At 39.0% G+C, this 24,901-nt stretch overlaps 1 protein-coding gene and 1 long non-coding RNA gene across 2 annotated transcripts in view; one reads left to right on the top strand and one right to left on the bottom strand.

The window, feature by feature from the left end:
- The window catches only part of LOC116268621 (multiple C2 and transmembrane domain-containing protein 1-like), a 174,877-nt gene that overhangs the window by 37,009 nt on the left and 112,967 nt on the right, over window positions 1-24,901 (top strand). The window lies entirely within an intron of this gene.
- Window positions 634-23,140, bottom strand: LOC116274927. The gene is made up of 3 exons (XR_004183767.1): window positions 23,055-23,140; window positions 21,010-21,111; window positions 634-715 (listed from the first exon to the last, which is right to left on the bottom strand). It is a non-coding gene; the product is annotated as an uncharacterized LOC116274927 (long non-coding RNA).

Below are 24,901 nucleotides of genomic sequence, written 5' to 3' on the forward strand. Positions count from 1 at the left end.
CAAAACAAAAAACCACATTACTTTTGCAAAAACACAACCTTTCTCTCTACCTAATAAATCAGTCCATTTGCCTTATTCAGATGCGCTGGTCCCAAATTGCAAATTCCCAGAACCCATGAACTCTTCTCTCCTATTATGTCCAGTTCAAAGCAATCTCTTACTTACATTTATGGGACACTTCTAAACTTTTATATCTTTAGCTTTAGTATTGACTGTTTTGTTAGTGCTCTTCTTTTCTACATAAAGCACTCTAAAATTCATATAAAGAGACAAAACTAATGGCCTCCCAAACATTGTTAACAAATCATTGTTTTTTTTTTGTTGTTTTTGTTTTTGTTTTTGAAAGATGTTTAAAATTAAACCTCACTAATTGGAAACAACCTTGAGGGAAAGCCTATTAGCTAACCCCAACCTAACTTCCTAACCTTGTGTCTTACATACAGTCCTTTCTTATCCCACCCATGTATTCCATCTTCTAGAACAGAGTTAGCAGACAAATCACCTACATCCCGTCACCTCTGATGCCCTTTCTCGTGGCAGACACTGTAAACTGATCACAACACACATGCTTTTACACATACACGCACGATTGTAATCCTCAAAAAAACACTCTATGTAGCCATTACCAGTTGTTTGGAGTTGATTCTCAAGCTGTACCCGTTTGCCATTCCCTCATTCTTTGTGTACGTGTCTGTCTTCCCTTCTGAGTTTGAGCCTTAAAAGGATGGAGAACAGGTTGCATTTGTTAATTCTACTCAGGATGTGGTAAAGGGCTTTGTACATAGCAAATTGTCAATGTCAATGAATTTTTGTTAAATTTTATCTTGTAGGCCAGTCTAGACTGATAAAAAATATATTTCATAGAATTTTTTACATAAAAGTTTTGTCTTTCATCCAATGGAAAGCAAAATGTAGCCAAGTGGAATTACTGGGAATCAAGAATGTTTTCTCATTGTTTGTAATATTAATGGTATCTTTAAAATAAGAGAGTTCTCACATCCAAAACAAATACTCTCTCCCCTGAAATCCTTTTTATGTTTTTATAATTTTCTTTAGCAAACCCTTTTATCAGGGCAAAAAATCAATTGCAGCCTCTCTAAATTTTTACAAAGCCTGATTCAATAAAGTTTTCACTACCAGTCTTTTCTATATTATTTCTATCATGTTTCAGTAATAAAAAGCAGGTTGCTAAAACCACTTTATATACTCAGTGGTGATATTCTACTGTCATGATTAGTAGATATATTGTTTATTCATAAGACAGCATGCATAGCATTCACTTTCAGGAAGAACATTCTGAAATAGTTGGATTTGCTCTATCTTTATCATATTGCAAAGATAAGAAGAAGGAATTGCTTGTGGCCTTTTATTCCTTGATGATTTTTCCCCAAACATATTACTAATTAATAACTTTGCTGAAAATCTAAATAAATCAGAAAGATGAAATAAAATGAGACATAGACAAGAAAAGATTGTTGTTGTTTTTTAGTTGACACAATCCATACGTTAGCATTTAATGAAGAGCTTGTTTGCTTATGAAGTGAAACATGCTTTTTTTCATAGTCACAATCTATAGACCCAGTATGTGTGTATATATAATTTTGATGTGGAAGGAAACATAAAATCAAGTAAGAAGCTTTCTTTGCTGGAATACTAATAGTCTCTCAATAAGTTTCCCTAATGTCTACAGGGGGAAAAAAAGACCTTAGCACCTTTTAATTTTGCAGCTGTTTTTACACTTTTATTTCCTCTTCTTTCCTTCCACATTTACACAAAAACCTTCTCAAGTCTCTTTTAAGCACCGCAGCAACTAAATCAATCCTAAGTGGCAACCACTTCTAACAGCGTTGCGTATGACTGTGTGTTAATTAGCTCCAGTAGATTATCCCCTGGTGTGTGGTGGGGTGTTGGTGGGAACTTTTCAATGTGCAGAGAGTGCTAAGGGTTTCATGTTTATTTTCATGTACTGAGGCAAATTCTCAGGATGTCTTCAAATTATCTCCTTGGGGGTGTTTTTCCTGAGCTAATCCTGACAGAATCTTTCTATCAGATATGCCCATCATCAAGAACAGTAGAACGGTGCACATACAGGAACCTCTGTGCTCGGGGCTGTATGCAAATTTAATGCCCAGCTCATTTCTGTTTCTCTTACATGGATGACAGACATTTTAACAATGTGTTCCACATTCCCCTCTGGGAATCTAGTTGGATTCCTGAATGTATATGAGCGTATATATACATCCATTCGGAATGTATTTTTGAATACAATGTAGGGAACATATATGCATAAAAATGTGTGTATATATGTATATATAAGCACATTTATTATGAGTAATGTGGATATTGGAATGCATATGTGAAGATGGGAGTCAAGCTGCTCTTGATCAGAGATGTGTCTACATCCCAGGGAGACTAATCAGCTGCTGAAAAATGGATAGGGCAGAAGAACTGATAAACATCTACTCTGAATATAATTCCACAGTGTTTGGGGTGGGAGTTGTGCCACTATGAAATGGTAAGTAGCAACAGCATAGAAAATCAGCTTTGTTTTTCAGCTATTTTTAATGGAAAAATTTATATCCTAAGAGCTTTTCCAATCGAAATGCCAATCTTCATGATTGACCATAAATTTGTGACTGAAGTGACCTTTGCCATCATTGTACCTGAGATCGTCAACATAAGTACTTCCTTGGCAACACCATTGTTTTATTTTCAGTGGCACCTTTCTGTCCTGGGGATATGCCCTTCAATTCCTGTTTCCATTCCCTGGGTGGACTGGGCTGGCAACCCTAGAAGTATAAGGGAAGGGCGCATCTACTCGTCACCTTTAAGCCTCGGTCGCATGCCAAGCATCCAGCTCTATGCTTTTCTGTCTCCTTTGGCACCCCAGTGTCAAAGATGCTTCCCACATTGAGCACTTTGTGCCAAGTATTTAGCTGTTCTATATGAAATGGCCAAATGGCCACTAAGGGTGGTACACTCCATCAACAATTTCCCTTCCTCATTTTCCCCCCACCCCCAAATCCACCTCAAATAAACCTAGCTGCTCAGCAAAAAACAGCTTGCTTTGTATCCAGATGCAACTTCAAAACAAATCTCTTATATTCCAGATAGCAATACCACCTTTGAAGAAATTAGGAGATATTGTTGTCTAGACTATATTGCAAATATTATATGATTTCATTCTTACAAAAGTACTTGTGTCTCATGGTGGAACTCCATTTGAGGAGTGAAAACTAAGTCCAGTGAGATTAAATCACTTGCCCAATAACACATAGGTGGCAAGCCCTGATAGATCCAGCTCTTTGACTACTGAGTGTGATGATCTTTTCCTCTCCCAACCCAAAATTAGACCTAAAGAAAAAACAATGGTGTTACATGAAAAGGATGAGAACCTTGAAACATCTAGAGCAGCAGAGGAGAGTAAAAGTCCCAAACAAGCCATCCCAATAGTGGTTAAAATCTCTTCTCACATTCTAAACTCTTCTCTTGGAAGATATAAACAAAGCCTTCTCACACCCATCTTCCCAGACCCCTACTATTGCAACTAAGGAATGAGAAAAGAGAGAAGGAGAAGCTATTTGTCGTCTCTCTGTTCCTCTCTCTGTATATCCCAGTCTTCTCAGGTTTGTCCTGTTTCTCCTATGAATACAGTGTTGCATTCCTAAAGAAGGTCCTCTCTTTACTGTTTCTTCCATTGTCAGACTTCCTTAGATGGCACCAAGAATCCCCCTGAGAGTTTGGGGAAAGGAGGATTTTTTTTTTTTTTCCAGCTACACTGAGTTTAAGATGAGTGTCACTTTGAACCCAGCCCAGTTTTAACATATGGGATTCATTGATGGTGATTCCAGGTTAATTCAAAGGACAGGGCTCTGTATCCTCTGTGGTGTCACATGCAACTTTATTTCCAGTGCTTTGCCTGAGGTCATTGCTCTAGATCACTAATTATCACCAGAGGACATAATTAAAATACTGAACTGAGGGTATTGAAAGTCCTAGAATTTGATTTGTGAATTAGTTTCTTTCAATTAAGGTGAATGAATATTTATTGAGCATATATTATGTGCTAGGCAGTGTGCAAATGTCATCATGTGATCTTTATAGTCATCTTTTAAAGAAGGTGCTGTTATTTTAGTGTTTCATGGAAGAGAAAAATCAAAGATCTAAAAGAAAATTTGCCTGAGATCACAGTTAGGAAGTGCCAGAGCCAGGCTTCAAATCCATCATTTGGGTTTGCTTTGCAATGCTTCCCAGATACTTCATCATCAGTAGAAGAGAGAATGTGCATCCCAGGGAGGTTTGGGTGGGCCCAGCCTGAGAGAGACCATGGTGGGCAAGAATTATTTTTGAAGTCTCTTACATTGTTTTTAAATATATATGACTTAGACATTCTATTCAGAGCCATTTTCGTGTTTATTTTACATCTTTTTAAAATTACTACCAAGAAAAAAATAGTTCTTTTTTATTGAGCGTTTTCTCTGCATACCCTCAGCAGACTGCTGTGTGAAACCCGGAATTTTTTAGTATTCCAGTGTGAAAACTTGACTGCAGGGAAAATACTATGTATTGACTTAATGACCTCCTACTCTGGGTGAGTAGGTAAAGCAGAATCTGGGAGTAATGTGATGTATACGTAAGCACATGGCTACAGTTGATTATAAAATTTTGTGGATATTCATTCAGTGGAGATAGCTTCAACTTGGCGGTAATAGAAAAGTACCAGTGTTGGAAAAACTGAAACATGTTTCTGAAGGTGAATTTTCAGCTTTTGCACTTCTCTGTGAGCTTACTGACCATAGGGATGGTATCTGAGGGGAGTATTTATCTCTGTATTCTAGCACATGGCCTGGTTGATCAGTTCATTCATTGGTTAGTTGGTTAATGAGCAAAAAAAGCATAGATATTCGCAATATTCTGGCTTAGACAATTTCAGAGACATTAAATGTTCTGAGACTAATAGTGGGAAAAATTATAATGGAATGTGGTCTTTAATCGCACTATACTGCTTAGAGAATTTTAACACCAAGACCTCTGAGGATCCCTTCAGTTCAATCAGTCGACATCTGCCCCTGGCTACCCGATTATCATCCTCCTTGCCCAGCATCATCTTGTTACCTTTTCTATGCCAAAATGCCTCACATCTACTCAAAATATATACTCTAAAACTCTCTGAATGTTATGCTTGCAACAGGACAACCATGCATTTAATACATTTATTTGTCCACTCAACATTTATCTGTGGAGCACTTCCTATGTATCTGGCTAGATAGTGCTGGATGCTAAGAAGCAGATTTACTAATATGATAGAGAATTTCAAGTTCAAATGGGTAAAGACTTAAGGTATGTACTGAGGTTCCCTCTCTGCCCAGACTTTTCCAGTGCATTGTATGGGAGTTTCTGGAAATAGCATTCCAGTATTGCACTCTGACTCTAGTGCAGTGAGCCTAATAACTTAGTTGCATCTTCTCAGAGATCCAAGAGGAAGATATTGGTTCTACATGTCTCTCATCTGTCCTTCATATCATAGGAATTTGCAGTTGAGACATTTTCAGTTATAAGAATACTATCATGAAACTTTAAATTGACTTCAAGTAACTCTTATGTATCAATTCACTATGAAGCAGAGCTAAACTGAAACAGCAGTTAAATGACTGTCCTTTTGGAATTAGGGTTAACACCTCTGTCTTAATGAAACTTTTATAACTTACATAATATTCTGGCAGGAAAGATGCTGGGTAAGTGTAAAGTACGATGATGGCTGTTACTGTTGCTTCTGTGACATTTGGACAACTTAAACCATATGGCCTAAATGTAACTCTAGATAAATGTATAATTTTAGGTTGATTTTGTTTCAGAGCACTTGGAGTTCTGTTTGAATTAAGAGCCAAATCAAATCCAAGAAACAGGTGTTATTTCCAAAAAATGGAAGGGATGTGCATTACCGATGACCCAGTCAACAGATCACTGCTTTAAATCAAATAGTGGTATGTGAAGGAATGTCTAAATATCATTGCCACAAGTTCTGTGCAAGAGCAGTTCCTCAGAATGTTCTCTTTTCTGACTCCTGACAAGTGTACAGTTAAATATATAAATTAATACTTTAGCCTTATGTGAGCATGAAGAATAATCTGACCTGGGAGCCTTAGTAGGGCTCATTCTATGTTAAGAGATGACTGGTCAATTAACCAGTGCCCCTGTCTCTCATCTCCACCCTGAAACCCAAGTGCTTCAGATTTTAGATATTTGCATTTTTATCCCTCTGACATGAAAGAGGCTTAAAGAAAACTAGCTCCAGATATGTGCAAGCAAGCTCAACTCTTTTAACCTAAGTTGGGCTTATACCGTGTACCAGGCTTTGTTCTAAGGATTCTAGAAATAGTAACTCATTTAGCTCTAATAACAATCTCATATGGTAGTTGCTCTATTATCTTCACTTTACAGATGACGAGACCAAGGGGCAGAGGAGTAATTTGTCCAGGGATACATGACTCCGAAGTAGTGAATCTCAGATTCTTACCCAAACATGCTAGTTCCCTGTGTCATTTTTGTTTTGTTTTGTTTTGTTCTGTTTTGTTTTGTTTGTTTGAGACAGGGTCTCGCACTGTTGCCCAGACTGGAGTGCAGTAGCATGATCATGACTCACTGCAGCTTCAATCTCCTGGGCTCAAGTGATCCTCCTACCTCAGCCTCCCAAACAGCTGGGACTACAGGTGTGCACTACCGTGTCTTGGCTAATGTTTTTTATTTTTAGTAGAGATGAGGTCTTGCTATGTTTCCCAGGCTGGTCTGGAACTCCTGTTCTCAAGTGATCCTCCCACCTTGGCCTCCCAAAGTGCTGGGATTACAGGTGTGAGTCACTGCACAGGCCTCCCTGTGTTCTTAACCACTGTGCTCTACTACTTGCCCTACCTGAGAGAGTGACTCATTTTTGCTTCTGTCAAACCCATAGAATCTTCCTGGAAAGACATTAAAAGTCAGATATTTCAACAAGATTTGCTTTTAGGGAAGGGAAAAAAAACAACACTCTAAGATTGGCGTTACTAATGGTCCTCTATATAACAGAACATATTCCCAATTAAAACCTCTTTGCTTTCCTGGGACACATATGGCCCCATAATTTTTAAGTCCATGATTTTTAAACTGCAGAGCAGGATCTAATAATTACCTTGCTTATCTTGCCCTTTTGTCTAAGAAAAGCGAAGATGTTATAAATAGGAAATTACATATTTTATCAGCTGCAGTTTATACAAGAAACTAAGGTTCTGCTTAGGACAAAACTATGAGCAATCAGGTGGGTCTTTTAAATCTATTCCCAAGAGGAAGGCTCAGACTGTGAAATCATGCAATCACTAGGGAAAGAGAATTTCATAGTATAAATCTTCCAGCATTAAATCTCAATCCTGAGTATCTTTATAAAGAATCTGAGTTGATTTCAGCCACCATGGTAACTAGAAAAGCACAGGAGACTGAAGAAGGTGAAGAAATATAGCAATAAAAACTCCTCAACTCCTCAAGTGCTGTCTGTCTTTACCATTCATTCTGTCGCTTAACAATATGGTATCATGTTTTATGTATTAAATTGGCCCTATGTGTGCATTTTCTCCCCCCAGCTGTGTAGTAGGCTCTGGAGGACTAGTTAGCATTTTGTATACCATTGGCACCTCTCAGTGACACAGTGCAGACCTACAGATGGGGTTGTTCTTTCACACTCACTCCTTTCCACAATCCAGTTTAAAGAACTCTCTTTTTTTTTTTTTTTCTTTTTTTGAGATGAAGTCTTGTTCTGTCGCCCAGGCTGCAGTGCAGTGGCGTGATCTTGGCTCACTGCAACCTCCGCCTCCCGGGTTCAAGCGATTTTTCTGCCTCAGCCTCCGGAGTAGCTGGGACTACAGGCACGTGCCACCATGCCTGGCTAATTTTTTTGTTTTGTTTTGTTTTGTTTTGAGACGGAGTCTCGCTCTGTCACCCAGGCTGGAGTGCAGTGGATCGATCTCGGCTCACTGCGACCTCCGCCTCTCGGGTTTACGCCATTCTCCTGCCTCAGCCTCCCGAGTAACTGGAACTACAGGCGCCCGCCACCACGCCCGGCTACTTTTTTGTATTTTTAGTGGAGACAGGGTTTCACCGTGTGAGCCAGGATGGTCTCAATCTCCTGACCTCGTGATCTGCCCGCCTCAACTTCCCAAAGTGCTGGGATTACAGGCGTGATTATCCCGCGCCCGGCCTGAAAGATTCTCTTAAGGAGAGGGCAAGAGCTTTGAAGTAAGACAGGCCTGGATATAAATGACTCTGCTAAGGAAGATGTGGTTATGAGAAGTCATGGGGATATAGCACTGGCAGAAGCAACCCTTTTAGTGGGTATGTATTATAAATCAGCCACTATTGAGTTGCTGTACGTAGCATCTCTACTCTGAACAAACAACAGTCTTCTAGATGAGGACAACAAAGCCCAGAGACGTTAAGTCACTTGCCACTGTCTGTCTCGGAGCCAGATCACACCCTGGCTATTGGACTCACTCCTTTCTGTTATACTTCTCACTTTGGACAAGTTATCCCACCTTGACCTTCAGTTACCTCCTTTTTTAGAATGCTGAAACTCATATCTACCTTGCAGGCTTTTGTGAGAATAAAGTAAGAAAATGCAAGAAAAGGTTTATAACTGAGCTACTCTTAGAAGGTGCTTCATAAAAATCTGGTAATTATCATCATAGTAGTCTCTGTTAATAACTAAAATCACCTTCCCTTTCAAAATCCCTTCCCCAATGCTCAAACCCTTAAATCTAAGCATTCGTCAACTGCTAACTAAACTAAGAATGAGAATGCATTATAGGGCCAGGCATAGTGGCTCCTGCGTGTAATCCCAGCACTTTGGGAGGCCAAAGTAGGTGGATCACTTGAGGTTAGGAGTTCAAGACCAGCCTGATAAACATGGTGAAACCCCGTCTCTACTAAAAATACAAAACTAGCTGGGCGTGGTGGTGCACACTTGTAATCCCAGCTACTGGGGAGGCTGAGCCAGGAGAATTGCTGAACCTGGGAGGAGGAGTTTGCAGTTGCAGTGAGCAGGGATGGCACCATTGCACTCCAGCCTGGGTAACAAGAGTAAAACTCCGTCTCAAAAAAAAAAAAAGAGAGAGAGAGAGTGTGTATTACAATGGCACATTATCTTTAAATTCAGTTTCCAGGTCTCCTAATGAAGTTTTGTTTTGAGATAGGTTATTGGGGGTTAGACCCTCCACACTCTGTCCAGATTGCCACTCATGCAACCTGAGATCTCTGACTGGAATCGGCGGCCTCTGAATTGCCCTATGATGTCTCTTCCTCATAATGGCCTGCCACTGCCTACTGTTCCTGGTCATTTCCTCCTTGTCTGAAAATTAATTCATTGCAGCTTTGAAATTTCATAACCAGAAAAATCCTAAAAGTCTTAGTATCTTGAAGCCTTTATAAACCTCATAGATAAGGTTTATAGTGATAAAACACAGTTGTAGCTTGTGCCTTGGAAATCAGATGCACAGTGGCTTGTATCTCTCTGCACATTGTAAAAAAATATATGTGTCTTGAAATTCTAGAATATGTTTGAATATTCAAAAAGGACAGCTAGTTATGGAGAGTGTTATATGGGTAATGTTAAATATCTTTCTTCCCCTACCAAAAGTGGTTAACTACCTATTTCTTTGCGATTGCGCTGTGTGGTTCCTTCAGTGCAGACTGGGCAGACAAAATAATGCACACTTGGGAAGGCTTCCTCTGTTTTGCAGTGGTGACATTTCACTGCCTTAAAGCCTGCATTTCTTACTTTTACAAACTTGTCACAAACTTTCACCATAATGTCCAAGTCTCCCCTGAAGATTGTGCAAAGCGAAATCAAAATTCTTGCACAGCTTTAATGATGACATCAGTGGTGAGAAAAAGATTATGCACGCACATACACAAATCCAGCTGGTACATGAGCATAAATAACAGTTTGGTGACAGCAGAAAAGTATTGATGCCTTTCAAATTTGATGTCTTTCCCTGAAGAAATTTGCTGATTTGCTGTGTTGAATTTAGGCTAGTTCTCTCTTTTCTTGATAAATCTTTTTTTTTTCTCACTTTCTTAAGTTATTATGCATTCGTAAACTACATCTTGAAAGATCATAGTTGTCATCACCCACCCCAATTTTTCTTCTGCAGATAATCTAGGGAACTTTTTTAACCTTTATTTTGGCACTTGATGAACAGCAAGATATTAATACATTTAACAGAAATGGGAAAAATAACTTGAATAGCCAATATCTGTGCTTCAGAGAGAAAAGTTTTGATAGCACAAAGTAATAATACTGGCAATAATTTAGGAACATGCATATATTAGTATGCCTCTAATTTAAGAGCTAATTATCTTTGTTTTCATTCTTAAAAACAAATTTGTTTTTTCCATTAAATATAAAAATGGTTCCACCTTCTAGCAACCCCTTCATTAAAACTATACAAATAATTAAAACAAAGAAATTACCACATAATTGGGCCATATTACGCATAATTTATTATGCCTTTTCAGTCTTTAGATAATAGTTTATTTGTATAAATAATTTTTATAGTACTTTGGTGTGTGTAGGGAGGATACAGTGTCCAGAATGAAAGAAGCAGTGTGATTAGTTGATGAGGTGTTGACATTGCCTTTATTTTATTATAGCTACACAGGTTGATTAGCATCATAACATTAGAATAAATCTGCATACACTTAAAATAAAACATAATGCCAAAAAAAGCATACAGAACTTATTGGCCTGATTCAATAAGTTCTGGTGTAGCTGAAATTTTGCTTTAAATAATTGTCCACCAGTGTTCTTCTGCTTATTTTTTTCGGATGTGTTTTCTTTGACTGTTTTTCTTTACCTTTCTGAAAGATATTTATAACTCTCCAGGGTGCACCATCCTACTGAGATAACTGTGTTCTTAGATGCTTGAAGACAAAGATGAACAGCTCACTTGTGGTGTGTGGTTATCTCATTATCTCTACCCACCCTGTTGTAGGGTATTGCTTGAGCTACAGTGAACTGTTTGCCCTGCTGGCAAACAAGCCCCTTGCAGCTCCTGACACGTGTTTTAACCGTTATTTAGGCGCATTCTTCGCAGTGAGCCTGAATATGCCCTTAGGCTCCCAATGAAAAGGGAGCTTAATGATGTGTCAAAAATTGCACTACAAGGGCCCACAATAAATTCAGACTTTGTAAGTACAGGAGCCAACAGGGCAGCTGGAATTTAAGGTAGTGCTCACAACCAGACCAGTTGTTATGAAGTCATTCTGAAGGGGAGTAGGGGAGTGTGTGTGTGTGTGTGTGTGTGTGTGTGTGTGTGTTCAGCTAGCCCAAAGCAAGAGAAGAGAACCTGTGTCAAAAATGACTGAGAGAAGAAGTCAAAGGATAAGCTGGAAACCATGAGTCAAAGAAGCCAAATACATGTTTTTGAAACAATTCATAGAGGGAGATATAAATGTTCACATTGTTGATCGAAGAAATCACAGACATATTTTCCCAGCAAAAATAACCTTAGGTAGAAATGAAGCTTTGAAAGCTTGGGTCTTCTAGGGGAAGGTGTGGTGATTACTTGGGAACTTCTTTTTCTTACATTGAAGAAAGTACAGGTAAAACTGGATAACTTTTCTAACCCCCTTGGCAATGGAAGTAGCTTCTCATTGTATTTTCTCTTAATCTGGTTTAGAACAAATGGCTTATGCAAGGAGGGAATGCATTATAAAATAACTCTCAAACATTTGTGTAAAGAGACGCAGACCTTTTATTTTCCTAAAGCAGCTGTTGAATAATGAACTCAAAGTGGAATTAATTAAGGATACCACAGAAACCGTAGAACCCTTGGGATTGCCCCATTTTTCAAAAATCTTTTAATACCCTAATCAAGCATCAGCAGGTTCATTAAAGAAGCTTGTCCTAGGTTGCTACTTGATCAGTAAAGGATTCCATAGAAGTGTTTCTTCTTTTGAATTTATTTTTTCCCTTCTCTCTAGCCTGAATATTATTAGCATTAACAGATTTCACCTCATCTTTTTTATTGTTATTGAAAGAACTAAATACCTAAATATTTGCCACCAGAAGATGTATATGCCTAGAATTAGTGATCCTTAAAAACGTGAGCCTAAAATAGTATATTTGCCTCAGAAATATGTATATATTGTGTTCCCATAACATTGTGAACATTTATATTCTTAAACATGTTAACCTGAATTTAATTTATAAAGAGCTTTTAAAATAAAACTCATTAAAGCTTAGTGAATTTCATTACACAAAGGATTCTTATTTAAGCACCTTTGACTCCTAAAAATGGACCCTAGAGACAAGATGGAACACTGTGCTCAATGGCTAAAATATCAGGTGTCTATCAGCTATAAGAAGAAAATTTTCAGTGTGTCCTTAAAGCACATTCAAAAATTATTTCTGGCATTTACATTTGGGAGTTTAAAAACTGCACAAGGATCTTATAAAAATCTTTTGCAAACATATTTTTATTTGTGTATGGTTCCAAAAGACAAAACAAATGTTTTCTAATTTGTTGCAAATTGGAAACATATAGCAGTGGTTTGAACGTTCCTGTTGGAGACCTAGTCACGGATGATTAGATAAACCAGAACATAATCTGTAGGCCCATTGTGACCCTTTCAGAAATAGCCTTGACTTGATGTCATCAACTTGGAACTACTTTATTCTGTAGTCATAGAGCAGTCTGAGCATCTAGAAATTTTCTCAGCATTTCTGCTTATCAACTTAACTCTCAGTCTCCAATCTTTTGGCAATGCTGAATGTTTTACTAATATTGGTGTTGAGTTCTTGATGTGACCCTGTACTTCAATAGCCTACACTTTAAAGACATCTATAGCATCATGTCTTCTGATAATCTAACAGCAGAGTCTTTTATATCTAGACATGGACTACAATCTGGATCTAATTATCTTTAATTTGTTAATGTTTACCATTTACAAGTCATGTGCACATCCATTCCCTTCAAAACAATCCTCCATGATTGGTTGGGCCCTAGTTCACCCAAAGTGCCCCATTAATGGGTGGTAGAATTGGGGCTAAACCTGTGGCTATACTCAGTGTTTATTCACCATTCTATATTTCCTCTCAGTTTAAGAAGAGTCAGTGACATTTAAGAAATGACCCATCTTGTCTGTATTTAGAAATCTGTCCGTCAGGAGGAAGACTGAGAAGAGTGTGACCATGAGGTGGCACCCCCATGTGGAAACATGAGTAATGTTCACCCTCAAATATATATTTATTCGAACTAACTTAATCAGATATATAAATTCTCATATTGGGGATGATGGAATTAAATAGGACTTAAAGAAACCCACAGTTACATAGCAGAATTCCCTCAAAGACCATCAGTATGACAGATATTAGATCTCAGAGCTATTTCCAGCTGGTAAATTGATAGACACCTCAATGGTCCCAATGTGAACTTTTAAAACTTGTGTCATCTCTCTATAGAAGATCCTAACATTCCATGAGATAACAAATGTTAATTTTTAAAAATAAATACTAAATTTGGAAGCAAAAGCGGGCAGGTGTCTTGTAATACTGCAAGGGCTACTTTTAATATTTTTGGATACTTAATTATAAATACAAATGTCAGGGATAGCTTACTGTGATGTATACAAGCCCATGTAAATAGTTGTACTTCTTGAGAGTGAGTTTCTAACATTGTCCTACCTGTGGAAAGATACTAAAAGGTGATGTTTTCCTGGTCTGTGGCCAGAAAAATAAAGGAGTTTGGTTTTGGTTTTGTTTGTTTGTTTTAATCTTTTGTTTACCTCTGTGGATGGTAACAGAGAAGAATGTATTTGAAGTGAAAAAAATACTAGACTCTTTCCTGGGAATTAACATGAAACATCCCGAATGCTGCCTCTGCTGAGTTGGATACTATAAAGAGTGTGGCTGCGTTTTCCATGAGGTGGTAAGAGCTGCTCACAAAGCAGGATGAATAGTGAGACAGCACAGCATAGACTCGTGCAAAGGAGTGGATGATACAACAAGAGAGATAGAAGTTTATAGTGAAGAGCTGGCAGTTGTGTGTTGCTAATACTTAGGGCTGAACCTTCAAGAAAAAAACTCATTCTGAGAGTTCAGAAGATTATACACTTCTGAGGCAGAACTGTGAACACATTCCATCTCTGTCCCATATCCTTTGTTTTCTCTGTTACCTTTCTTTACTCTGCCTTACTTTTCTCTCATCTATTTTTACATGCTCCCTTTCTTCCTTTTAGGACATCTTTTCCCCATCTTTTATTTTTCCTTTTCCCCATGTCTCCTTCTATTCCCATCCTGTTGTGTTCCTCTGTCCCCGTTAACTGACCATGACATGGAGCTGAAGAGAGACACACATAGTGATTAAGAGCCAAGGTTCTGGAGTCAGCCAGAAAACTGGCTCTGCTATGTGACCCTGAGCATCTTATTAGGTTGGTGCAAAAGTAATTACGGTTTTGCCATTTAAAAATTTTTAAATGGATTTCTGGGCAAGATGGCCAAATAGGAACAGCTGCGGTCTGCAGCTCCCAGCAAGACCAGTGCAGAAGGCGGGTGATTTCTACATTTTCAAATGAGGTACCCAGTTCATCTCACTGGGACTTGTTAGACAGTGGGTGCAGCCCACGGAGGGTGAGCTGAAGCAGGGTGGGGCATTGCCTCACCCAGGGAGCGCAACAGGTTGGGGAACTCCCTCCCCTAGTCAAGGGAAGCCATGAGGGACTGTGTCGTGAGGAACAGTGCATTCCAGCCCCATACTATGCTTTTCCTATGGTCTTCATAACCCGCAGATCAGGAGATTCCCTCAGGGCCTTGGGTTTCAAGCAAAAAACTAGGCGGCTATTTGGGCAGACCCTGTGCTAACTGCAGAAGTTGTTTCCTTTCTTTCTTTTCTTTTCTTTTTTTTTTTTTTTTTTTTTCATACCCCATTGGCTCCTGGAACACCAGAAAGACAGAACCGTTCACTCCCTTGGAAAGGGTGCTGAAGCCAGGGAGCCAAATTGTCTTGCTTAGTGGATCCCACGGAGACCAGCAAGCTAAGATCCACTGGCTTGAAATTCTTGCTGCCAGCACAGCAGTCTGAAGTCGATCTGGGACCCTCGAGCTTGGTGGTGGGGAGGGGCACCCACCATTTCTGAGGCTTGAGTAGGCAGTTTTCCCCTCACAGTGTAAACAAAGCCACTGGGAAGTTTGGACTGGGTAGAGCCCACCGCAGCTCAGCAAAGCTGCTGTAGCCAGACTGCCTCTCTAGATTCCTCCTCTCTGGGCGAGGCATCTCTGAAAGAAAGGCACCAGCCCTAGTTAGGGGCTTATAGATAAAACTGCCATCTCCCCGGGACAGAGCACCTCGGGGAAGGGGCGACTGTGGAAGCAGCTTAAGCAGACTTAAATGTTCTTGCCTGCCAGCTCTGAAGAGACCAGGGGATCTCCCAGCACTGCGCTCAAGCTCTGCCAAGGGACAGTCTGCTTCCTTAAGTGGGTCCTTGACCCCCATGCCTCCTGACTGGGAGACACCTCCCAGCAGGGTCAACAGACATCTCATACAGAAGAGCTCTGGCTGGCATCTGGCAGGTGCCCCTCTGGGACAAAGGAAGGAACAGGCAGCAATCTTTGCTGTTCTGCAGCCTCCACTGGTGATACCGAAGCAAACAGGGTGGATCTCCAGCAAACTCCAGCAGACCTGCAGAAGAGGAGCCTGACTATTAAAAGAAAACTAACAAACAGAAAGCAATAACATCAACATCAACAAAAAAGATGACCACGCAAAAACTCCATCCGAAGGTCACCAACAGCAAAGACCGAAGGTAGATAAGTCCATGAAAATGAGGAAAAATCAATGCAAAAAGGCTGAAAATTCCAAAAACCAGGATGCCTTCTCTCCTCCAAAGGATCACAACTCCTTGCCAGCAAGGGAACAAACTGAACAGAAAATGAGTTTGATGAATTGACAGAAGTAGGCTTCAGAAGGTGGGTAATAACAAACTCCTCTGAGCTGAAGGAGAATGTTCTAACCCAATGCAAGGAGGCTAAGAACCTTGATAGAAGGTTAGAGGAATTGCTAACTAGAATAACCAGCTCCTGTGAATGACTACTGAGTAAATAACAAAATTAAGGCAGAAACAAATAAGTTCTTTGAAACCAATGAAAACAAAGACACAACATACCAGAATCTTTGGGACACAGCTAAAGCAGTGTTTAGAGGGAAATTTATGGCACTAAATGCCCACAGGATAAAGTGGGAAATATCCAAAATTGACACTCTAACATCACAAAAGAACTAGAGAAGCAAGAGCCAACAAATTCAAAAGTTAGCAGAAGACAAGAAATAACTAAGATCAGAGCAGAACTGAAGGAGACAGAGACATGAAAAACCCTTCAAAAAAAATCAGTGAATCCAGGGGCTGGTTTTTTGAAAAGATTAACAAAATAGATAGACTGCTAGCCAGACTAATATAGAAGAAAAGGAGAAGAATCAGATAGACAAAATAAAAATGATAAAGGGAATATCACCACTGATCCCACAGAAATACAAACTACCATCGGAGAATACTATAAACACCTTTATGCAAATAAACCAGAAAATCTAGAAGAAATGGATAAATGCCTGGAGACATACACCCTCCCAAGACTAAACCAGGAAGTAATCGAATCCCTGAATAGATGAATAACAAGTTCTGAAATTGAGGCAGTAATTAATAGCCTACCAACCAAAAAAAGCCCATGACCAGGTGGATTCACAGCCGAATTCTACCAGAGGTACAAAGAGGAGCTGGTAACCATTCCTTCTGAACGTATTCTAAACAATAGAAAAAGAGGGACTCCTTCCAAACTCATTTTATGAGGCCAGCATCATCCTGATACCAAAACCTGGCAGAGACACAACAAAAAAATAAAATTTCAGGCTAATATTCCTAATGAACATGCATGCGAAAATCCTCAATAAAATACTGGTGAAACAAATCAAGCAGCACATTAAAAAGCTTATCCACCACTACCAAGTCAGCTTCATCTCTGGGATGCAAGGCTAGTTCAACATATGCAAATCAATAAACATAATCCATCACATCAACAGAACCAATGACAAAAACCACGATTATTTCAATAGATGCAGAAAAGGCCTTCGATAAAATTCAACACCCCTTCATGCTAAAAACACTGAATAAACTGGTATTGATAGAACATATCTCAAAATAATAAGAACTATTTATGAGAAACCCACAGCCAATATCATACTGAATGGGCAAAAGCTGGAAGAATTCCCTTTGAAAACCGGCAGAAGACAAGGATGCCCTCTGTCACCACTCCTATTCAACATAGTATTGGAAATTCTGGCCAGGGCAGTCAGGCAAGAGAAAGAAATAAAGGGTATTCAAATAGGAAGAGAGGAAGTCAAAAAGTATTTCTGTTTGCAGATGACATGACGGTATATTTAGAAAACCCCATTGTCTTTGCCCCAAAACTCCTTAAGCTGATAAGCAACTTCAGCAAAGTCTCAGGATACAAAATCAGTGTGCAAAAATCACAAGCATTCCTATACACCAATAATAGAGAGCCAAATCATGAGCAAACTCCCATTCACAATTGCTACAAAGAGAATAAAATAGGAATACAACTTACAAGGGATGTGAAGGACCTCTTCAAGGAGAACCACAAACCACTGCCCAAGGAAATAGAGAGTACACAAACAAATGGAAAAACATTCCATGCTCATGGATAGGAAGAATCAATATTGTGAAAGTGACCATACTGCCCAAAGTAATTTATAGATTCAATGTTATTCCCATCAAGTTACCATTGACTTTCTTCACAGAATTAGAAAAAACTACTTTAAATTTCATATGAAATAAAAAAGAGCCCATATAGCCAAAACAATCCTAAGCAAAAAGAACAAAGCTGGATGCATCACGCTACCTGACTTCAAACTATACTACAAACCTACAGTAATCAAATTGGCATGGTACTGGTACCAAAACATATGTATAGACCAATGGAACAGAACAGAGGCCTCAGAAATAACACCACACATCTACAACCATCTGATCTTTGGCAAACCTGACAAAAGCAGTGGGGAAAGGATTCCCTATTTAATAAACGGTGTTGGGAAAACTGGCTGGCCATATACAGAAAACTGAAACTGGACCCCTTCCTTACACCTCATACAAAAATTAACTCGAGATGGATTAAAAACTTAAACGTAAGACCTAAAACCATAAAAACTCTAGAAGAAAACCTAGGCAATACCATTCAGGACATGGGCATGGGCAAAGACTTCATGACTAAAACACCAAAAGCAATGTCAACAAAAGCAAAAATTAACAAATGGAATCTAATTAAACCAAAGAGCTTCTGCACAGCAAAAGAAACTATGTGAACAGGCAACGTACAGAGTGGGAGAAAATGTTTGCAAAGTATCCATCTGACAAAGGGCTAATATCCAGAATCTACAAGGAACTTAAATAAATTTATGAGAAAAAAACCCCATTAAAAAGAGGGTGAAGGATATGAACAGATGCTTTTCAAAAGAAGACATTTATGTGGCCAACAAACATATGAAAAAAAGCTCATCATCACTGATCATTAGAGAAATGCAAATCAAAACCACAATGAGATACCATTTCACGCCAGTTAGAATGGTGATCATTAAAAAGTCAGGAAACAACAGATGCTGGAGAGGATGTGGAGAAATAAGAACTTTTACACTGTTGTTGGGAGTGTAAATTAGTTCAAGCATTGTGGAAGACTGTGGTGATTCCTCAAGGATCTAGATCTAGAAATACCATTTGACCCAGCAATACCATTACTGGGTATATACCCTAAGGATTATAAATCATTCTACTATAAAAATACATGCACATGTATGTTTATTGTAGCACTATTCACCATAGCAAAGACTTAGAACCAACCAAATGCCCATCAACTGGATAAAGAAAATGCAGTACATATACACCATAGAATATTATGCAGCCATAAAAAGGAATGAGTTCATGTCCTTTGCAGGGACATGGATGAAGTTGGAAACCATCATTGTCAGCAAACTAACACAGGAATAGAAAACCTAACACCACATGTTCTCACTCATAAATGAGAGTTGAACAATGAGAACATATGGGCACAGGGAGGGAACATCACACAGCAGGGCCTGTTTGGGGGTGGGGGACAAGCATTAGGAGAAATACCTAATGTAGATGATGGGTTGATGGGTGGAGCAAACCACTATGGCACATGTATACCTATGTAACAAACCTGCATGTTCTGCACATGTATCCCAGAACTTAAAGTATAATTAATTAATTATTTCAACAGATATTAAAACCATGCAAAAAATTTAAATGGCAAAACTGCAATTACTTTTGCAGCAACCTAATATTGAAACCTCTTTGAGCCACGTGTTACTCATCTGTAAAATGGGGCTAATGATATAACATAATTCACAGTTACTAAAAAGAAAATGCAGCTGACTCTCAAACAACGTAAGTTTGAACTGCAAGGGTTCACTTATATATGGATTTTTTTTCAACCAAATGCAGATAGAAAATACAGTCTCTGGGGGATGTGAATGAAGCCCACATATAGGATGGGCCAACTTTTTATATACCCGGTTTCCTCGGGGCCGATTGCAGGACTTGAGTGCGTATAGGTTTTTGTATCAGAGGGTGGTCCTGAAACCAATCCCTGGGGTGTACCAAGGGACAATTGTATAGTATAATGCCATTTAGCACAGTTCCTGAAACATACTAAATGCTTAATAAGTGTAGGCTTTTTATTTGTACTGGGAAAATATGGAAGTAATGGAAATATATTACAAATATACATACAGTATTACAAGTTACATATCTAAATAAAGGAATCACACCGATGGTTAGAGAACAGGAGGAAAAAATACGACAATTCTAGTGCTGAAGGTGGCACGTAAAATGCAGAGCTCAAGTACTAGACAGGGGAAGGTCAAAATGTAGGATCTGTGTTTCCCAGAAGGTCGATGGAGGGAAACCCTATCAGATACACGATTCACAATTTTCTTGATGTTTCTATATTAAGCCTATTAGTTGCTCAGTGTAAGCCCAACTGTTTCCAGTACTAAGACCTCAAAAGCTCTTATTCAAGAGCCTTTATAAAGTTGACACTGTATAATGTGAACAAAATCTCCAGAGTTAAATACAATGTTGTGTTTCGTAGAATTCTTTCTTGTAACTTCCCTCAGTAGAGGCTGCTGCTGCAACACCAAAATGCAGTTCCGTCAAAGCAACTCTAGCACTATATACAGACGATGAAATTTGGAGCCAGACAGACTTGGTTTGAATTGTGTAAAATGCCATTTACTTGCTGGGTGGCCTTGAGCAAGCTATTTGACAGTGCTGGGAGTGTTTCCTGATCTGGAAAAGAGATATTAACCCCTACCTTGCATAGTTGTTTTAAAGATTATTACTCAAGTATGAAAAGCGCCTATCTCAGTGCTAGGCACAGGGACACAATAACTATTGAGGTAACATAGCTATGGGGTTTAAGTATGTTACTCTCAAATGGTTTGGCTAAATCCAAAAATACAATTTAGAAGATCTAAAAAGGAATGTATGTCCTTCAGGCAACCTTCCATAAATACAATTTCTCACAACTGATTTTTGATAGGCACTGGGCAGCAAGCGTTCAGCGTTATCCTCTTTTGACAAGTACTTGGAGTGCAAATATTCTGTTGCCAATTAGGGACAGACCATGCTTTAAGCCTCAGCTGAGATGGGAATATAGTTGACAACTCTTTTAAAAGTTGAGAAGTCTAACCAAAACATAAATCTGTAAAATGCCACCTCGCCTCCACATGGACATGGGCTGAGAATGGGACAAGATTTTTTCTCACAAACCTCAAAATTCTATGCCAAAGAGCATGACTGTGATTATTTTAGCCCGCAAAAAATGTTAAAGAAGGTGTTATGAAACTCCCACTACCATAGGCATAAAGAAGGTCCCATTAGAGCAACCATTGAACAGCTAACCTTATAACTTCCTGTGAGTCCTCCGCCAAAACTTGCTGTGCTTTGGTGATAACATCCTGTTCAGAGTGGTTGACTGTAACTAACTTGAGTGCTTCATAGCATCTGCCAAAAATAATTATTTGGGTTTTAGAATGATTAATCTTGAGCTATTTTTTTAATACTGATTAAATAGTCAGATATTTGTTTTTAAGCTCACGCCTATTTTGTGACAATAAAACCATGACATTAATATGTTAGGAAACACTTTTTCTGTTGTTTCCTTTTGCTTTGCATCCGGTCAGTCAAAAGTGACAAGTCAAGGTACAAGTTAAAAAGAAGTTGCCACATGGTGTAAAAGAGGGTAGAACACATCCTGTTTCATCTCAGTGAAAATTCTTATCCATCAAGACAACTTTTCCACAAAACCCAACTCAGGATAACACGAAAGGACAGGTTCTATAGGATCATTAATCATTGTTGCCCAGAGGACTTCATGCAGCTTGTCTATAATGAATTTCTGTCCATCTTGAAAAGTTCCAGAATGAACTATCTGAAAATATATTGTTTGTGGCCAATTTTCCTAAAAGCTGCAGGAGTCACTGTTAAAATATTGTGCCTAGAATCCTCCTGCTGTTAGGTAAAATTTTGGCCTGAGAAGGTTGACTGGTGAATTATCATGGAGAAGACTCACTCAGAATGTCTAGTGATATAAAAAGGTCGATAATTTTGGAGAATAAATAATTACCTCTTTTTAAAGGGACGGCCACATTGGACTTATTGTCTACCCTTAGAATTGACATAGATGAACACTTCTGCAAAGAAACCACCCTTAAGCAGATGTGAAGGCAGGAAATCTATGAAGATTGTGTTTATCTCAACCTTTCTGAACAACTGCATGCTAAAGAGTGCATAAGAGAAGCCAATCAGAGACAAGGAGTATAAATTCAAAGTAATTAGGCCAGGTGCTGTGGCTCACGCCTGTAATCCCAGCACTTTGAGAGGCCGAGGTGGACGGATCACCTGAGGTCAAGAGTTTGAGACCAGCCTGGCCAATATGGCGAAACTCCATCTCTACTAAAAATGCAAAAAATTAATCAGGTGTGGTGGCACATGCCTGTAATCCCAGCTCCTCAGGGGAACTGAGGCAGAAGAATGGCTGGAACCCAGGAGGCAGAGGTTGCGGTGAGCCAAGATGGTGCCATTGTATGACACCTGGATGACAGTGCGAGACTCCATCTCAAATTAATTAATTAATTAATTAATTAATTTGAAGTAGTTTATCTTGCTTTATGTAACTGGGGAAAGAAACCAACCAAGTCAACTGAGATTTGGAAATCTACACCCTCACTCACTGCGTTTACACCCTAGGAAATTATGACACTAAAATAACCCCTCGTTCTAAATTCTAAGACCTAACGAACAAATTCAATTCCTTCCATATAGGTTATCTGAATTTTCTAAGACAATGAGAAAAATTGGATTTGGTAAGATCTTGGGTGTTCTCTTTCAAATTAAGTTGTATCCAGTCATTCCGTCTGACCAGTTCTAGTCAAACAGGTAGCAAGAAGGTAAGTCTCACATTTTCCAGAACACAGATTGGATTAGAGACAGTTTTAATTTACCAGGATGCCATTGAGAAGAAGAAAGAAGACTTTCCTTCATTAAAGTTTCTACCACATAATTGCAATCTCTTCTCTTTCCTGACTGTAGGAGAGAAAGGGTAGTGCCATCACAGCTATCAGAAGGAGAATAATTGTAGCCCTTAACCTACTTTATCTATTTTATAGTCTACTCTCTAGGAAGCCTCTAGTGCAGTATGTAAACTCCATATGGCCTGTTGATGGTGTTCGAGAAGAATGAGAATTTTTAGTCAATACTCATAATAGGTCTCTAAATTAGCTGATCACCTAAAACACTCAGGGAATAACTAAAAATGCAGATTCCAGGGCCCTACTGCCAGAGATTCTAATTAAATCTAATGGGGGCCAGATGTGATGGATGAATTTAAGATTTTTCAAAATCTGTAAGAATTACACCAAGATGTTTAAATGGTCTTTTTAACTTACTTTTGTATGTGTACCTGTGGAAGGCCAAATCATACTTTCAGACATGTCTGCTTCAGGGGCTAAAATAATTCAATCAGAACTTGGTTTCTTGCCATTTCTTGACTTGGTTTTCCTCTGCATTAGCAATGATCTTAGACAGGATTTCCTGTAAGTGGCAATAAATATCTTCAGGTTTACATTCTTCTAGCTTTTGGTGAGGGGAAAAAAGATTCTCTTTTTCTGTAATTCCAAAGACCCACAGTCGAGTCTCACTATTCTGATTGGCCCATCCTTGAACCGATTACTGTAACCAGGAGCAGCTCATACTCTTGTTGACCAGGTCTGGGTCAAATGTCCATCCACATGGAGCCAGGGGTGGAACTAGCACCACCAGAAACCATCAACTAAAAGTGGGGGAGGGTTTCCCCAAGGAAAATCAGAGTGCTGAACAGAAGAACAAGAGAGTTCAATCATAGAGAGATGGTGGATCAGCCAACAGTTCCCAATAAGGGCCATAATCATATATCTGAACCAACAATGTTTCAGATGTGAAGAGGAAATATGTTTAAATACAATCGATACACTGATCTTTGGTAAAACATGCTGCCTTCCCCATACTAACTTACTTGTATTGCAGATTAAGTCTGATTAGTACAACTAGAATATACCTAGAACCTCAATTCTGACAAAAGAAACAATAAAACGATAGTAAAAATCCCTCAGAAACCAGCACTGTACTTTTGATAGTAATCAGTGCTTCAGGGGACTGAGACCCTTGTAATTGTCAAAAAGATGGTGGAGTTCAAAGGTTAAGAGGTAGCAAGTTTCAACTCCTTCTGTATAGTAAGCCAGACACAGTTTTTTTGTTTGTTTGTTTGTTTGTTAGTTTTGAGACACGGTCTCGCTCTGTCGCCCAGGCTGGAGTACAGTGGCATGATTTCAGCTCACTGCAACCTCTACCTCATGGGTTCAAGCGATTCTCGTGCCTCAGTCTCCCAAGTGGCTGGAATTACAGGCATGCGGCATGCCACCACACCCAGATTTCTTTTTTTTGATTTTTCGAGACAAAGTCTCACTCTGTCACCCAGGCTGGAGTGCAGTGGCGCGATCTTGGCTCACTGCAAACTCTGCCTCCCAGGTTCACGACATTCTCCTGCCTCAGCCTCCCAAGTAGCTGGGACTACAGGCGCCCGCCACCACGCCCAGCTAATTTTTTGTATTTTTGGTAGAGATGGGGTTTCACCATGTTAGCCAGGATGGTCTCGATCTCCTGACCTTGTGATCTGCCTGCCTCGGTCTCCCAAAGTGCTGGGATTACAGGCATGAGTCACCACGCCCAGCCCAGACACAGTTTAGCTGTGCCAAAGCACTGGGTGAGTCTTGAAGGTTTGAGATGATAAGAGATTTTCAACAAGATATAGGGCTTCTCTGTTACAGGTTTTCAGTACCTGTTATCAAGAGCATTTCTTAGCTTTGACACCTTTTATCTTTAACACAGTCTTTAAAATGGATCTTAAAATGGGGAGGAAGAAAAAAGAAGAAAAAAACATTATTTAATGGACAAGGAGAAATTTTTAGAGTACATTAATAAAATAATACCCTTAAATAAGTATACTCATTTATATTCAATAATCTTTAAATATATATTTAGAATTTTTTCATACAATCTTGAAGAGAGGCTATAAAAATTGTTTAAAATCCTGTCAAATTTTACCACCTTATTTTTGGAAATAAGATTGTGAAGTAGAGATTAGAAATGATTGCCATTGCACGTGATAGAAAATGTTTGCCTTACCCAAAACTCAGTTTTTCTATCTGCAATATGGGAATACAAATAAAAACATATAATTGAAATTGATAAAAGGGAA

This window comes from Papio anubis, chromosome 5, assembly GCF_008728515.1.
Source record: "Papio anubis isolate 15944 chromosome 5, Panubis1.0, whole genome shotgun sequence".
In the NCBI taxonomy this organism is placed as follows: domain Eukaryota; kingdom Metazoa; phylum Chordata; class Mammalia; order Primates; family Cercopithecidae; genus Papio; species Papio anubis.